Source organism: Trichosurus vulpecula, chromosome 1 (assembly GCF_011100635.1).
Source record: "Trichosurus vulpecula isolate mTriVul1 chromosome 1, mTriVul1.pri, whole genome shotgun sequence".
NCBI classification, from domain to species: Eukaryota; Metazoa; Chordata; class Mammalia; order Diprotodontia; family Phalangeridae; genus Trichosurus; species Trichosurus vulpecula.
In genome coordinates, this window is record NC_050573.1 from 251,815,418 (window position 1) to 251,826,230 (window position 10,813).

The following is a 10,813-nucleotide window of genomic DNA, read 5'->3' on the forward strand; positions in this document are numbered from 1 at the left end:
CATTGGGTCTGGAGTCAGGAAGACACAACTTCCTGAGTTCAAATTTGTCCTCAGACACTTAGCTGTGTGACCCTGGGCAAGTCACTTAACTCTGTTTTTGCCTCAGTTTCCTTATCTCTGGAGAAGGAAATGGCAAACTGTTCCAGTATCTTTGCCCAGAAAAACCAAAATGGGGTCATGAAGAGTCAGACTGAAAAAAGACTGAAACACAACATATTTGAAGTTTTTAAACACACAATGAAGGAATTTGTATTGCACTCTAGAAACATGAGGGGAACTCTTAGAACTTCTTGAGCTTGACAATGACTTGGTCAGGCCTATGCTGTAGGAACAGCATTTAGTTGCTATGCAGAGGAAGGAATAGTGAGGTTTGGAACCTGAGAAAGTAGGAAATGAAAATATTTAATAGAATTAGAAAATTTTCTAGGCAGAAAGCATTAGATGGGGGAAGCTCCATTTTAGACATGAATTCAAGATGTTTACAGGATGTACACATGTGTGCAGATGCCCATCAAGAAATTTGTGGTATCAGACTGAATCTTGGTGGGGGGGATGGCGAGATTTTCGGTCCAGTCCTATGAGGACTGAAGAGATTGAGTTTACAAAATATATCTGAGGTATGTATTAATTAGTTAACAACCATTTATTGAACACATACTATGTTCCAGGCACTGTACATAGTGCTGGGGATATAAAGCAAAGAGAAACATGGCCTTGATCACAAGGAATATGCTTTCTAATGGAAAAAACAATATGCAATGATGTACATTTAAGATATATAAATGATAAATGGGAGGTAATCACAGAGGGAAGGTATTAGCAATGAGTAGAATATCAAGAGGATGAAATAACCCATGGAGAATGATAAAATCACATACTATATCTGTCAGTTTTCCAGACACCTTGCTTAGGTTTTAACCCTTTATTGTCCAAATCTTTTCTTTGTCTTTTATTTTTTGTTCTTCCCTTTATCAGTCAGAGTTCTTAATATGGTTTTTGGCTGATTCCTAATATGCTGGCTCATCTTTTTCTTAACTGGCTTCCCTATACTCCAGATTTCTGACCTACCTATATATAAGCCAGATGTCAGCTCTTCCCTACTTTAGGCAACCTCTCTTGAACTCCAACTCTGACCACTTGACATATGGTATCTTCTGCCAACTCCTTACTCAGCCAGATAGTGGATCCCAGCTTCCCTGAAACATCCTTTCCTCTTTCCTACAAAGCTGAGCATGAGAGGTTAGTGTAATAATATGGGCCTTTTCAGGAAAAAGGTAAACTATCAAATGCACCCAAAATATATGGAGGGGAGCGTGCAATTTCAAATGAGTATGCCAATTTTCACTGAAGAAACTTGATTAAATTCTGAAAATGCCATTAGAGGCCATGTTGACAAAGCCCAGAGCAAATAGAAAAAATCCACCTTTTTACCCCTTGCTAAAATATGTAGCAAGCAAGATAACAAATTATCTGAATAATTTAGGCAATAGAAGTAATGTTAAACTTGCCTGAGCAACATGTAAAAGTACATAAAAAAGAGTCATGTAGATCTGGACAACCACAGCGCTTAGTAGGCCTTCTGGAGTGGGCTAAGGCTGAACAGGGCACATAATACTAACGTTATTTCCCTTGTTATTAGGGAAACACGTGAGAACTTACAGTTGGGGAGGTACTTCTTAGAGTATAAAGGGCCAGGAGGTAGAAATGTACAAACTAGAAAGCCAGATGGATGGGGAAGTTTAGTGATTATGAAACTGAATGATTTGAGAAATAGAAGTATTGTAGAGTTGGGCCAAAACCAGGCATGCACCTAGTATTGGGAGATTGGAGTAAAACTAAGTTCAGGCTTCAGGAATCAAGTTAAATATCCATCCATCTACCCAGTCATCCATCCAGCATTCATTTAAAATATACTGAGTCAAAGCAACTATGCCAGGCACTAGAGAAACAGAGTCAAAAAATAAAACAGTCTCTGCACTCAAGAAAGGTATGTTCTATAAGAGTTAATGATTTGTAAACTGATAAATGTAGCTGGAAAAAGATAGATAGATAGATAGATAGATAGATAGACAGAAATAGATGTGTGTATGTATATTCAGTCAACATTTGTTAAGGGCCGACTATGTTCCAGGCACTGTGTTAAACACTGGGGATAAAAATAGAAAAGACACCACAGAAAAAGAAAGATGAAAAACTGGGATGGAAGGAAGACATACTCAGGATAGGGGCATGGTAGAGAACCAAAGAAGTACAAAATAAATGCTACCTGGTAGAAAGTAAGTAGACATCTGACATGTCTGCCCTATCCCATTTCTTCAGATGATGAAAGAGTTTGTGGCTACACTCTTGAATCAGAGGGTGTGAAGGAACTGATGAAGAATGAATAACAAAGTAGATTGGATCTTTCAAATGATGAGATTTCCCAATGATGAGTTTACTGGAAATATAGTGAAGAAGTCAAGAAGTCCAGATTGAGTGCTGCTGAGGGGGATATCCATCCATCCATCCATCTATCCATCTATCTATCTATCTATCTATCTATCTATCTATCTATCTATCTATCCCTAAGTCTAGGTTTAGATAATCACACACACACAGATACACACATATGAATGTGTGTAGGTTTGTAGGTATGTATGTGTATATATACTATGAGTGGCAAATTTCACTTGCCACAAGGTGCTCTGCTTGTTTACTCCACCATCATCAAACACATACCCATACATGCAGAGATACATACATATATACATACACATGTCATACTGTGCATACAGTCACATATTATAGTATACAATATAATATAAACAGTGAATAAAAAAGTAATGCAAAGGATTAATAAATGTGGGAGAAATTATTTCTATAGGAAGGGGCATTTTAGATAAGCCTTGAAGAAAGCCAGCGATTCCAAAAGTTGAAGGTAAGTAGGCAATTAATTCTAAGATTCGGGAATAGACTGAGGTAAAGGCATCAAGATAGGATATGGAACAGTCAGTATGGAGAAGAGAAATTAAGGCAATTAAAGGTTCAAGTGTTAAGTGTTTAAGGTGAAGTAAAATGCAATAATTCTGCAAGGATAGGCTTTAGTCAGATTTGGAAGTTTTTAAATTCTAAACACATGAGTAACAGGAAGTATTTAGCTAGTCAAGGCTATCTCTAATTTGTCATATTTACCATTCTCATTAGGTGACCTTTTAGGCTAAACAAATCGAAACCAAGGCATAGCCCTAAAATTTATATTTTCACTTGGAGGGAACAGATAACTTTTTCTATCTTCATTAATTCCCATAATAATTGTGGCTCTTACATAGCAGTGTACACTTAGGAATAGACAATGTGACCTAATAGGTCACTTTCTGTGATAATTTCTATAATTCTTCAGAATTATAGACTACAGGGAGAGTTAAATGAAAAGAATTCAAAGTATAAAAGAGAAAAAAAGCAGTACATCAGCATCAGATATTTTTCAGAATGTATTAAATATTACTATTCGTATGTTTCATGTTCTCATGAGGACTGTCAGCCCTGTGCAAAGTGGCATAAAGTGGAACAATTTTGATACTGCTTGCAGTCAACTAAGAAACCATGCAAATGTAACTATTCCTTGGGGCAATCTACTGTGGATTTTGAGGTCTTCCCCTGACGCTGATTCGAGAAGCCCAAAATATCATCACTTCCTAGCAAAAGTGTGCCTCTGTGTTATATATTTGTCTTCTTCGCCCACTCCAAACTTCACACCTCATTTCACACTATCCTGTATGCTTGGAACTGCATTCTGATAAACGTGTACTGTTCTCCCTATATCTCTGGCTTTCCGTGTGTGTATTTTTTTAATAAACATTCTTTTTTCAAGCCCATCTGTTTAGTGGGCAAGCCCACCTGTTTCAACTGCTCCTTTGTCTTTTTGGAACAGTCTGTAGAGTTGTTGCTACATGTTTTTGGATCAGCTCTCTCTTGTTACATAGCTAAATCAGGGAAATAAAGACTGTAACTTGCCTGACCCATTTACATTTCCTTCATTGCTCCAAATAAAATTGTAATTCTCTTTAAGCGCAATAATGAACAGGTGAGTTCTAATCAAAAGTCTGGTAACAACACGTGTATGTGTAGGCATATGTAGAGGTACATACATGTATAGGCATGGAGACATATATATATATATATATATATATATATATGGCCAAACAGACAGACAGAAACAGAGACAGAGACAAAAAGAACAGAGAGAATCATTTTCAGGGAGCTGCCAAGTGAAAAACCTGAGCTGTTTCAGAATAAATAGAAACATATAAAGAATTAATAACATTGGGCATGTTTTCAAGAATTTCTTTAAAAGTTCAGGTTAAAGAGAACTGAAGGAGGATCAGAGGGAAACAAAGACAAACCAGACAGTTTTTCACATGAATATGTTGAATCCAGTACATATTTTGAAAAAGAAACAAGGTTTATGTAATGAGATTCATAGTCTCATGTGTGATACTTTCTCTGTTCTTTTTATATGGAAATGTTCATATTTGTTGGAATTTGTCAATTATAGAATAATACTTTATAATTAAAAAAAAACAAAGGTCATAGATGATGCGAAAAATGGAGAAATAATCCTTTAAGAGCACTGATTTGAAGAGTATTCTGTGTTATATTTCACAATTTTTATAATTCCGTATTATTTTTTGTTTGCATATTTCTCTTCTGAAATCCAACATATATAATGACTTGATTTATCATTTTATTTTACTGTTAGTCTTAATAGAAAAAAGTAATAATGGAAGCTTTTTCTTACTTCTTAAGTTTTGAATATGTAGAGATCTTATACAAAGTAGTAAAATGTTCTGATAATTCCTCAGTAGAAGAGAAGAGGTTTCTTAAAATAACAATAAAATCCACACCATCATGTCTGGTTGAGAACTGTCCCTTTAAAAATCGGTTATATCTTAACAATGACTTTGCAGCTGATTACAGGTTAGGCATTTCTTTTAAAGGTGATGATTTAGGCTGTGCTGTTGTTTCCACTGATTATAGAGTAGAAGCTTCCCTTTCAGTCTGAATCTCTGTCGGACCATTGTCTAGAATTTCAGATTTCACTCCGTATTGCCCAAAACATTAGCTTCTCATGACGATGAGAGAAAAGCAAAGCAAATGACTCATTAATCTGAAACTCTCTTTCAAACAGCATGTCTTCAAATGAGAACCAAAATATACATGCTTTCTGAACATTTTTAAATGTTTTCAAATTATGAGACACTTTCAACATTAGTACAGTATAGTATTATGAATCAAAATTGCAGATCGTTTTTTTTTGTTTTGTTTTGTTCTGTTCTTGTTTTTGTTTTGAGAAATCAAAGCCAGACTTTTCCCTGTGCTAGTTAGGTTTACCACAGGTAATTACTTCATCAATATTGTCTTTACAAAATATTTTGGTCTTACCTTTTTCATCTAATTTTTGAAAGTTATGTGTATATAAAAGTAAAAGTAACACTTATAGCCATTATTTAATCATCATTTAATTTAAAAAATATTAACTTTCTTTGTCAAGTTCACTTATTTGATGGAGGTGATACTGAGTACTAAAATATCTTTTTAAAAAATGAGTCACAGTAGTCAGTGTATACTTTCAGCTACATTTAAAGAATATATATTTTTTTTTATTAAGAAGAAAATCACTTCTCCTTTTTCAATTCTGAGATAGCTAGCATTAAAAGAAATCATGTATTTAGCTCACCACAGGATTCTGAAGGTTCTTCTGGTGAGAAGTACTTAGATAAAAACTGTGAAATAAAAAGAAAACTTGACTCTTTTCCCACAGCCCAGTAATATGAGAGTTCAAAAGGAAAGAAGCACTTCGCACTGATAATAAACTGTGAAATGCATTGAAGGTTAGTGGGGAATGTCTTAGGGGATTTTCAAAAAGCAAGTACATAGGGCCTTTCAGATTTTAGTGGATAATTCAAAGCTGACCTGAATCAATAGCATCTGAAAGTCATTAGCAACATATCAACAATATGAAGTGACATGAAGGGGAGGGTTTCATCTATTTCTAACCAAACAAAGATTTATGTCAAAAACTCATCCTCATCAAAGGAATACTCGTTTTTACAATGGTATGTTGTAGTCTGAGACATACATAGCTTTTCTATTTCCACGCATTTTCACTGAGTAACCTCCATTCCTGGATTACATCCCCCTTCTCATCTATGCTTGTGAGAATTCCTTGTCACCTTCAAGAATTAGCTTAAGTATGTCTTCTATATGAACATTTTTTGATTTTCAAAATGGCTAATGCCGTACTTCTACAATAACCTTGCCAGTATTTGGAATGAATGTATTTCTCCCCCAATGTAATGCCATCTCTTTGAAGACAGGGAGATGCCTTTGTAGGCCAAGCAACTAACACTGTCTGACACTTATATGGTAAATGCTTCACGTAATAGAGGTCATAAAAAGCATGCCACATTCTTTTTTTAATATTGTAATACTCAGTATCATCTCCATCAAGTAAGTAAATATGATTTTAAAAAGTACGTGAAATAAGTTTTTTATTAAACAATAATGAAATGATGGCAATGAATGTTTCTTTTAATTTTATATGTGTATAACTTAAAGAAGTTTGAAAGATTCTGTATTCATTCTTGCTGACTACATGTCCTTCAATCAGCACAAAGATTTGGTATTTTGAGATATCTAAACCATCTCCTAGACTGGCCACTCTTTTGGAAGAACTGATGATTCAGAAGATTTTAAAAACAAAAGTGGGTCCTCTTTTCTTGTTCCCGTTCCTTCAAACTCCCAGGTGGCATCATATAAGTCTAGAACTTACTCTGAGGATGGAGGAAAGGCAACTCAATATTTTCCCCATCCAGTTTACTATATAGTAAGGAATGCAGGGCAGCTAAAATACATGTCCTACCTAATCAAGTTTGGGTTTGGGGCTGACTTTTTTAGAGTTTGTTCTTTCATGATCCTAGGTAAAGAAGTATTAATTAAAAGCAAACCTATCCAGTTCTGGAGAGCAACTTTTGGGTCAGAGCGATTTGCAAGTCCTATAGTTGGAGATGATTATGACCACTGAAAAGAATCCCTGAGAATTATTCTTTTTTTTAGATTATACATGCACAGTCATGTTAAACATATTTCCCACATTATTCATGCCATGAAAGAAGAATCAAAACAAAAGGGAAAAACCACAAGACAGAAAAAAGTAAAAATAGTATGTGCTTCGATTTGCATTCAGACTACATAGTCTTTTCTCTAGATGTGGATAGCATCTGCCATCATAAGTCTTTTAGAATTCTCTTGTATTGCTGAGAAGAGCTAAGTATATGATATTAATTATTGTACAATGTTGCTGTTACTGTGTACACTGTTCTCCTGCCTCTGCTCACTTCACTCGTATCAGTTCATGGAAATCTTCCAGATTTTTTCTGAAATCTGTCTACTCATCATTTTTTATATGCACAAATGTATTCCATTGCATTCATATATCACAACTTGTTCAGCCATTACCCAAATGATGGACATCCCCATAATTTCCAATTATTTGCCACCAGAAAAAAAGCTACAATAAATATTTATACATGAGGGTCTTTTTTCCCTTTGTTATTATTTCTTTGGAATATAGACATAGTAGTGACATTGGTGGATCAAAGTATATGCACAGTTTGGTTGCCCTTTGGGCATAGTTCCAAATTCCTCTCCAGAATGGCTGAATTAGTTCACAATTCCAACAATGCATGAGTGTTCAATTTTCTCACATCTCCAACATTTACGATTTTTCTGTTTTGTCATATTAGACAATGCCTGCACAACCTGCAACCCATGGGCCAATTATGGCCCTTGGGTTACTTGGGGCATGCCCAAGAATTTAGAGCAGCCCCTGAAAAATGTAGAGAAAAACATCCTTTGTATACAGAGGGAATCTTTTGGCATGCTGCAAGCAGAACAAGTGCCATCACAGGCCTGTGGGACACAGGTTGTACAGGCTTATATTGGCTGATGCCAATCATATAGGTATCAGGTGGCACCTCAGAGTTTTTATAATTTTCATTTCTCTAATCAATAGTGATTCAGAACTTTTTTAATAACTATAGATAGATTTAATTTCTTCATCTGAAAACTGCTTGTTCATATACTTTGATCATTTATCAATTGGGGAATGACTTGTATTCTTAAAAATTCAACTCAGTTATCTATATATTTTAGAAATGGAGCCTTTATTAGAAACACTAGCTGTAAAAATTGTTTCCCGGCTTTCTGCTTCCCTTCTAATCTTGATTGCATTGACTTTGTGAAAAATTTTTTAATTTAATGCAATCAAAATTGTCCATTTTGCATTATATAATATTCTCTATCTCTTGTTTGGTCACAAATTCTTCCCTTCTCCATAGATCTGGCAGGTAAAAAATTCCTTGCTCTCCTAATTTGCTTATGGTATCACCCTTTATGTCTACATTATATACCCATTTTCTTGGTATATGGTATAACATGTTGGTCTATGTCTTCTTTCTGCCACATTATTTTCCAGTTGTCTCAGCAGGTTTTGTCAAATAGTGAGTTCTTACCCCAAAAGCTGGAGTCTTTGGGTTTATCAAACACGAGATTACTATAGTCATTGACTACTATGTCTTGTACCTAATCTATTCCAGTGATCCACCACTCTATTTCTTAGCTAGTACCAAATACTTTTGATGATTGCCACTTTATAATATAATTTTAGATCTCATACAGGAAGGCCATCTTTCTTTGCATTTTTTTGTTAAATCCCTTGATATTCTTACTGTCTTGTTCTTTCAAATGAATTTTGTTATTATTTTTTCTAGTTCTATAAAATAGTTTTTTGGTAGTTTGATTGGTATGGCACTGAATAAGTAATTAATTTAGGTAGAATTGTCATTTTTATTATATTGGTTCAGCCAACCCATGAGCAATTGCTATTTTTTCCAGTTGCATAGATCTGACCTTATTTGGGTGAAAAGTGTTTTGTAATTGTGTTCATAAGTTCCTGGCTTTGTCTTGGCAGATAGACTGCCAAATATTTTATACTGTCTATAGTTATTTTAAATGGAATTTCTCTTCCCATCTCTTGCTGCTGGGCTTTGTTGATAATATATAGAAATGCTGATGATTTTGTGGATTTATTTTGTGTTCTGCTACTTTGCTAAAGCTGTGAGTTGTTTCACAGTTTTTTAGTTGATTCTCTAGAATTCTCTGAGTATACCATCATATCATCTGCAAAGAGAGATAATTTTGTTTCCTCATTGCCGATTCTAATTCCTTCAATTTGTTTTTCTTATCTTATTGCTAATGCTAACATTTCTTGTAAAATATTAAATATAGTGGTGATAATGGGCATCCTTTTTTCACCACTGATCTTGTTGGTAATGCTTCTAGTTGATCACCATTACATATAATGCTTGCTGATAGTTTTAGGTAAATACTACTTATTATTTTAAGGAAAACTCTGGAAGAGGGCTAGAGCCAAGATGGCAGAATAACAGCAGGGATTCCCCTGATATATCCCCTAAATCCCTCCAAATACCTTTAAAATGACTTTAAACAATTTCTAGAGTAGCTGAACTGACAAAAAAGACAGAGTGAAACATATTTCCAGCACAAGAAGACTTGGAAGTTCAGCAGAAAAGGTCTGCTGCACCAGGCCACAACAGTACAGGCCCAGCCACAACAAACCAGGAGCAGGCCTGGTGAGTGATTGAATAAGCAGTGGCAGTGGCAGCAGCTACTTCTGGAGCTCTCAACCCACAGACAGTAATGGGGTTGAACAACTCTTCAGAAGGACATTACATGGGTCTTTTTGCTAGCACTGAGGTAGGACCAAGTAGCTTTGCCCATACTCAGATCCAGGTCGCAGTACTGGGTGGCAGTCACAGGGAGAGGAGGAGCACTAGCAGAGCATAGTCTGTGGCCACAGTGGAGGAGGGACACTCCTCACAGTTCCAGGGCAGAAAAGAGGCTTGGGGTCATTCACAGATCAGAGCAAAGGCTAGGAGAGTAGTAAATACTTCTCTTTAAATCATACCACCATGGAAGAACTGAAAACTTTAAGGTCCCAAGAGGTATCTTTGAAAACAGATACACAAAACCGCTGAAGCTTGGGACAGTGCACTCTCCACCCTGGAGGCAGAGCCCTACTTTAACAAAGTGTCAAAAGTCAACTAATAAAGTGGAGAAATGAGCAAACAAGGGAAAAAAACTCTGACTACTGAAAGTTACTATGGTAACAACAAAGATTAAAATATACACTCAGAAGAAGACAACAAAGTCAAAGTCCATACATCCAAAACCTCCAAGAAAGATATTTAATTGGTCACAAGCCATGGAAGAGCTCAAAAATGATTTTGAAAATCAAGTAAGAGAGGTAGAGGAAGAATTAGGAAGAGAAATGAGTGATCCAAGAAACTCATGAAAAATAAGTCAACAGCTTGGTAAAGGAAACACACACACACAAAAATATTGAAGACAATAACATCTTAAAAAGACATACTAGGTCAAAGGGTAAAAGAGGTCCAAAAAGCCAATGAAGAGAAGAATGCCATAAAAATCAGAACTGGCCAAATGGAAAAGAAGATCCAAAATCTCACTGAAAAAAATCCTTAACAATTAGAATGCAGCAAATGGAAGCTAATGGTTTTATGAGAAATCAAGAAACAATAAAACAAAACCAAAAGAATGAAAAAAATAGAAGACAACATGCAACATCTCATTAGAAAAATGACTGACCCAGAAAATAAATCCAGGAGAGAGAATTTAAAAATTATTGGACTACCTGAAATTCATCATCAAAAGTCTAGACATCATCGTTCAA